The following is an 8158-nucleotide window of genomic DNA, read 5'->3' as shown; positions in this document are numbered from 1 at the left end:
TCTGACACTGGATTCAGGGGTGGCTCAATACTGGCTGGCCATATTCGGGCGGAGTTGGAAATTGATTTCTGGCCCAAATACTTCACTCCACAACCGGCCCTTATCTGGTTTGCCAGAGTCAAGCCAGTGCCTCCTTTGCCACGCCTGGGCCGTGTTCGGCCCACATGCGTTATGCCATTGCCGACACCAGGCCAGCTGTGCCGGCTTCATGCCGAAGCCGGGCCAGATGCCTTTGCTGACTGGGCGTGTGTCTTAACCTCCAAGGCAGCGGGTGCGTTGAACTGCTGAGACCGATTCACCAAACTATTGGGTTCGATGGAACCCAGGTTGAGAACCATTGGTCTATGGTGATTTATCAGTGGATAACATCACACATGCTTGTTGTCTTGAGTTGCTTTGTCGACACAATTAAGACAGGTGTGACATTTTTAAATAGCACAATCTGACAAACTTATCATGATTTGTCATATGAAGGAAATCTGTTAAGATAAAAATATATTGATAAGAAAAAAAATATAAATGCTTCATTAATAAGGAAAAACAAACATTTAAAATGGTTTAAAAGCTTAAACATTTATTTTGTTATTATTCAAACATTTTTTTAAACTGTCACACCACTCGCAGTGATCATCTGGGATCTCACCACAGTTTGTGATCGAGCCATCTGAAATGAATTGTTTTTGTCTCCGCGCAACTACCAGGCGAGAGGAAATGTCTGTTGAGGATACAACACACAATCACAATCATTATTATTTCTCCCTTTTTTCAGCAAATTGAGGGTGTAACAGACAGCCCTAAGAGAGGGGCCAACTGTCCTCAACAGTGCTCTTTCCTAACTCATGGGTGTATAATGCATTAAAACCATGGTACTGGCAGGGCAGAGGAGAGAAGTAGCTCGACCAGGGGACATAGGCAGCACTAGTGTGCCGTAACCTGGTCCACTGGCTGCTTTCATATGCCCTGAACTTGTCCCCGGAGAGCCTGAGTCTTACTGTTAACGTGCCCAATGTGCATAATATTTACAGTGATGGCTGTAGTAGTCATTCTTCTTTAACTCAACAATGTGATGGACCCGCTACTGAGGAAAAATAGATGCTATCAGTGTGCAATTTGATAGGTCATTAAAGGGACGAGGAAAGCACATCAACAACAAAATTGATGCAACAAAGCCCCAACTGGAGTAGACTTCAATTGCCTCACCACAGATGGATCCACATCCACTCCAGAAGGTTGGATGCAATGTAAGAGGTGCCCCACCAAACCTGACAGCCAGGGCCGTTTTTACCTACACATAGGCTCTGGGGCTTACCATCAAATATAGGCCCCCTTCCCGAAACCTAACCGAGATGCTCTACTCATTGTTCAACAGTGACGAAGAGATCAGCACACATATTTATGCTTTTCTTCAACTTAAATATGAAGAATACCAACAAATGAAAAGAGGTTCACACACTCTACTTTTTATATACCGGTAGTTCATCTATAACAAACCACTGCACGAAACCAAATTAAGACAGCACACTCTTGTGCCTACAATACTTGTTAAGTTCAAAATAGCATACTTGCCAACTTCATGTTATGAAAAATAGGGAGATTTATTCTATCGGCCTATCGATCCATGGTCTCTTTGCCAGGTCTCCAAATTTTTTGCCCTATATTTACAACATGAAGTTGAATGATGCGTACAGAGATGTTTCCCTGATATTGAATAAATGACACTGTGCCATTGAGAAAATGGATAAATGTTATTAAATGATTACCACGAAGATCTATCTATCTATATCTATATCTATATCTATATATATATATTCATTTGTGTTGATGTATATTACTGACGGTTAATCATATATATATAGAGAGAGAGAGAGAGAGAGAGAGAGAGAGAGAGAGAGAGAGAGAGAGAGATAGATAGATATAGATATAGATATTGATCGATATTGATAGATATTGATCAATATATAGATATAGATAATATGACTCCTTCCATATATATATATATATATATATGATGACATTTGGAAGTTGGAAAGTATGAAATAATATTTAAATAAAGTACATAAAAAATAAAGAAATAAAGTACAAAACAAGATAGAGCTCCGCATTTTGAAGACATGCATCCTTGCCACAAATGTAAACAATGACATTTTGGCAAGGTCTCATGTTCTGCTCTGTCTTTGTTTTTGTTTTCAGCACCAACTGGAGTGGAGGACGTGCCTCTTCAGCGATGCACCTGTTTCTCATTCCCCATCAAGCCTTGCCACCTATTTAAGGACTGTCACGTTTCCATGTCTCTTGGATTATTGACCTTGCTTTTTGTTTCATAGTTTGTCTGAGTCTGCGATTGTGGGATCTGCACACCATCCGGTTTGTTTCCGAACCTTATCACAAGGTAGAAAACTTGTCGTTGATTTGAGGAAACACCACACTTTGGTGGACAGTGTCACACAAGGGGGGAGAAACGAAGGGACAAGCAGGCTGACAAAAGAAAAACCAAGACATAGCGCCAGCTGGTAGCTCTCCAGTGTCAGGGAGGCTGTGACTTTGCATCTCCGGCGCGTCGCTTACAGCACATGATCGCAGGGACTCACCATTGTAGTCCTCCCCATCTGCCATTACAATAGTTGTTGTTAGTCCATTGTAAATAGTTCGCCTGTCACTGCTATTATGCCGCCAGCATGACTGCGTAAACAAATGCGCGCAGGGATCACCCGCTTGACGTCCGTAGCTCTACAAAGGAAACCTTCTCTACACCGGGATTGGGTGAAAATTGGCACAGTACTGTATATCATATTGGTGTGTGATTGGTCCATGGAAGATAGGACTGACCGACAAATAAACAAATGACAGTTTAATGTGTTTTGATAGGCCCCTTGGAGCAGGCTTTATTTACTGCAGTGGCAGACAGAAATTTCAACAAATGGCAGAATAATATTAAACTATTTCAACTTTGGGAGGCCTGGTGGTCTGGTTAGCGCGTCGACCTCACAGTGCAGAGGTCTTGGGTTTTCTCCGGGTGCGACAGTTTTCTCCCACATTCCAAAAACATGCATGGCAGGCTGATTGAACACTCCAAATTGTCCCTAGGTGAGAGTGTGAGCCCGGATGATTGTTCTTCTCTGTGTGCCCTTCGATTGGATGGCAACCAGTTCAGTGTGTATGACGCCTCCTGCCCGAAGACAGTTGAAATAGGCTCCACGACACCCACGACCCTTGTGAGGATAAGAGGATTAGAATTGATTGATGGATGAAAAAGATTTGCTGCTTGGAGTCTGGTAAAACCATTTTTATACAAAACACGTCATCGGGTAAAACGTTTGTTTCTATTTTTGGCCTTTTACTTGCTCCATTACTTGTGGTGAGTGGCAAAAGAGAATGTAACCTCACGTTAATTCCAGTAGACAGCGAGTATACTTTGAAGCGGTGGATATGGATCAGATAGTGGATGGATGGATATTATGACTTCCGATAGGCCCTCTCAACGGCCATGGCACTGCACAGAATCGTCTGCTGCTTGGTTAACTCATGGCAAGAAAGTAAAATGACTGACAGAAAAATCAATCGTTTATTCTGGTCGGCCTTTGACTTTGGTATGTTCCTGAGCTCCAGCCTAGGTAAGACCAGTGGTAAAGGAGGGCCTGCTGACAGCAGTTTTCCTGGGATGAATCGGGCAGGATCAGTGGTCATTCTGCATGTCTGCACGGGATAATACAAATAAACAAAAGGCTTGCATACGTGGTCTCAGATGAGTTGGAGAACACTCGCCCCATATAAGTTCATTTCCTCTGTGTTGGTTTGGCCTAGTTTAGATCTGTGAGCAGAACTTCATAATTTCCTTCATGTATTTGTTTTCAGAGGCAGGATCCTCTGGTGGCGTGTGGATGATAATGGAACAGACAAAGCAAATTGATGGTCTGCCTTGTGACTCTGCAAGACATTGGCAATAGTTGGCCTGTTTCTGTTTGCAGGCACTGACTGACAGACATACACAGACATTCACACCCATGCATGCACACCCACACACAGTCTACATGTATATAGGTATGTGTGTGTGTGTGTGTTTATATATATATATATATATATATATAATTTATATATTGACCCATATAGGTGCTTTGAGCCACTGCCATATCCATCAAAATTATCTGGGCCCTCTTCCTAGCAAGACCACTGGGACGCGCCTGTGCTCTGATGTGTGTGCGAAACATATTCCGTAACTGAAGTGCCAGTCTCTGCATGTGTTTATGCATGGTGCTGCAGTTTGTGACAGCGCATTGGATGCTGTTGAAACACTGCAAGGTTTCGTCTCCAGGTGGTTCTGTTCTTCTGACTTCAGACTCTTTGAGGATGCATGAAGGAGAAAACTGCGGAGTTATGCTCTGTGAAATTCCTCCAGAGAGGCGGCATTCTTTGCCATTAATATTCTGCAAGACTATATTTGCTATTTGCAAGGGTTAAACACAGTTATACTTGAATGCTTGCTTGAATAGTGCTTTGTTTTGCAGGTAAGCAGGGGCATGCTGATGGCTCGAACAACGGACATCAACCTATGGGGCATTGACACTGACATTCAAATTTATGGACAATCTTGTGTCTACAATCAGCCTATAATATATGTTTTTCAAAAATAGTGGTGGTGCGTGGTGGGGAATATTGTAAAGACTCACACAAGCATGGGGACAACAATCATCTTCCACAAAAGAGGGCCTGAGCTGAGATACAAACCTCAGACCACTCAATTGTGCGACATGCTTACTGGGAGTCCACTGCCACCCTCTGCATTCTTGTATACAGTATACAGTACTATTTTTAATTGAACTGAAATGACTGTGCATTGTCCCGTGTGCTCGCTCCCCGATCTTGATTACTTCAGATTACTTCCAAAATAATTGGATGTGTGTTCCAGTTACTTCCTCGAACGCAACCTTGAAATAACTCCCTCTGCAATCTGGCCTATCACTTTACATTGTGCCACGTTTTTTTTCTTTGAAGGGTTCAGAGGCAAAGACCTCTCTGATCTGACGAAGAAAAGAAAAAGGCCCCTGCAGTTAACATTCTGATTTAAAAAAAAAAAAAAAATCTGCAATTTGGCTGACACACAAACACTCACAAGAACATAAAGGTAAGTTAGGTTTGCTTGAGAAAACAAGAGGTGGTATGGAACAATGACAATCTGGCCACTCGGGTAATTTCCCGTTGGCATTTGTGTGATGTGGTGATGACTGTTCTGCCGGGCTCAATCAAACTCATGAGCAGATGGCGTTCCACTCCTCCAGTGGACTGCTGAGTGCCTGCGTGTTATTCGGAGGCAGTAATTGGCCTGCTCTGGTGTGTAACGGACTGGAGCCCGCTAACGGCCACCGCTGCCACAAGGCCTCAACACTCGTACCTTATGCTTTAGCACACTTCTGACAGACAAACCTGTGCTACTATTTCACACTAACTCTGAATGGTTACATGTTGTCATAGTTAATAAGCTATGACGTCTACCTGCTTGACAGAGATTAAAAAACACATTTGAAGAGTGCAAAGTAGCTAAAAAATGCAGAGCTAATTTGAGCACGCTCATTAATCGTTTGTCACGACTCCACAGCTCCTCTCAAGAGCCTTGTGCAAAACATCATCAACTCTGTTTCAGGCATCCACAAAGAAATGGTACAGAAGCACTGACAGTCTGTGGCTATGTTTGCTAACAAGCTTTTTCTTTTAGGTGAGGAACGACTGACTGTGTAGATAAATGGAGCCGTGTGTGGGAGACTTTGCGATATCGAGTAATTGCTAGGTACTGTATATTTTAGTGTGTGCGGTTGGGGGTGTTGGAGCTGGTGGGGCGTTTGAGGCTGAGATGCCATGCACTTCAAAGCTTTGATGTAGGCGCTCTAAATGAGAGCCACCAGAGGTCCAGACTAATGGGAGTTCATGGCGAGATTACAGACCCAGTATGGCAAGCAGTCAAACACAAAATAATGTCTTTGTATGTGACAGCTTAAGTTATTGTATTGTGTGTGTATGTGTGTGTGTGTATATATATATATATATAGTCGGAATCTCTTGTCGTAGTCTATCTCGCGCAAAGCACAAGCACTGTAAACAAATTATAACAGGAAATAACAGACTTAGAATCGTGATGCCAAACCCCACATCAATCGAGGAGTGGAGACCAAAATGTTCAGTGATTAGCTCTGGGCCGCCTGATAACTTTGTCTTGGTTTCACATGTCCAACATGGGCGGAATACACACCACATACCAGAATGCACACCTCACACCCACCTCACGGACTCAAGAGAGTCCGCCACTAGAAGCGAACGAAATCAAATAAAGGTACCAGCAGCATCATCGTCGTAGGCTACTGGTGCAACGCCAAGCAAGGGTTATATGGAAAAAGCGGGAATCAACATCTCAACAAGAAGCAAAAGCACACAACAATGACCATGTGTTGATCGTTGAGGGATGTCACGGTCCATGGTGTGTCAGATGTTCTCTGAGGCGGGGTCATGAATGAATCGACGAAAGCGTTGTGTTTGTGTGTTGGATGATCAGAGGAGACACACAAAAGCCAGGACAGAGACTGTTGCAATTCTGAGCGGGAACGCCATTGTGAGAGGGCTTCTGGAAGGAAGGGGCTGTGGCAGGAAGGGGGCTCTTGCAGGAGGGGAAAGAGTTGTTGCACTCGTTCTGGAACGGGAGGAAGGCTCCGCAGTGATGGTGTGAAGTACGGCGCAGTTGTGAAAGGGGAGGGGTTCTTCAGGACCTTAGGGTAGACTACCTGGTCCCAGGTTGATTTTCACCGGGGTTATTTTGCCCGTATACCGTGAAATCAACCTCTGTTGAATGGTGTCACCAATAGGGGGCAGCTGGGGCTGGATCAGTAGATTTGGTTTTTTGGTCCTTGTCAGGTGGTGGGATCGCTCAGCCCAAGGTGGATTTGTGTGCAATAATTAGCCCATATATATATATATATATATAATGTTTGATTTGAAAAGTCTACGCGGAAGTTATATGGTGATGAAAAAAATGCCGGCTCGTCACTTATTATGGTATAAATCCTTTATTAAATAATCATAACAATAATCAAAACAATCATAAAAAGAGCATTTCTGTACAAAGACCCCTTTAAAACAACAACAACAGCAGCAGTAGTCCAAGCAGTGCAAGATGAGGTCTCGTTCTTAAATGTGTTTGGTCCTCCTAGGTCAAGGGGGGCACAATTATGGTCACTCTCAATGTCATGCAACTGTCTGGAACTGGATCAAAAGGCAAGCTGGATCCTCAAGGCTCCAAGGCACTTTGAAGAGAGTCATTTGGGTCCAGAAATGTGGGCCTGTTTGTGTGCGGGTCTGTTCCATAGAATGAAATACTGAGTGCGTGTAAAATATGGACGTCATAGTAGGTGTCTTTCTTCACACCATCACCAAGCTCAAATACAGTACTGTATACAACTCAGGGACCTCAGTACAGTTATCCCCTGTTTTTTTGTTTTTGTTTTTGTGAGGGATATGTCCCAAAAAAATGCAGCAAAAAGTGGAAATAGTAATACCAGATGCTATTTTTCACAAATAAGTAAAGGTATTGCAACTCATTTTAAAGTATGTACTCACACAAGCGAAGATGCAAAACTTGTTTATAAATCAGCTGTGCGGTACAATAAAAAGAGGACAATGATTTTTATTGTACAGGAGGGTCGAAACCTACGACATTGGGACGCAACAGTGATATATTACTCAGAAATATTTGTTTCAACTTATAAAGTTTGTGCCGTAAACATGAGACAGAATGCTCAGTTACCACCATACTCAGTGGTGATCCATTTCATTTGTTCACAGTTATGTGTTTTTCATACAAATAATTCATATAATTGTGAGGCTACTGCTTTAGTACAACATGATGGTGTTCTGACTTACTGTACACAATAATTGGGTTGTGTCTGTTTCATAGGAATGGAACTCTGTCCCCCTGCACTGACCAGCAAACCGGAGCATTTTCAGCTCTTCAGTTGGATGAAACTCAATAAAAACAACTTCTGGTAGGCTGCGGATGCCGCTGTATGGGAACCCACAAATAAAAACATGTGTTCTCATTACAAATCTGTGAAGTCCAAACAGTGATATTGGCGAGGATTACTGTGAAAGCCTTGGTTTCAAGTTGAGTGTGTGTGTGTGT

This window comes from Hippocampus comes, unplaced genomic scaffold, assembly GCF_001891065.2.
Source record: "Hippocampus comes isolate QL1 unplaced genomic scaffold, H_comes_QL1_v1.1 scaffold345, whole genome shotgun sequence".
In the NCBI taxonomy this organism is placed as follows: Eukaryota; Metazoa; Chordata; class Actinopteri; order Syngnathiformes; family Syngnathidae; genus Hippocampus; species Hippocampus comes.
This window is presented reverse-complemented; position numbering follows the sequence as displayed.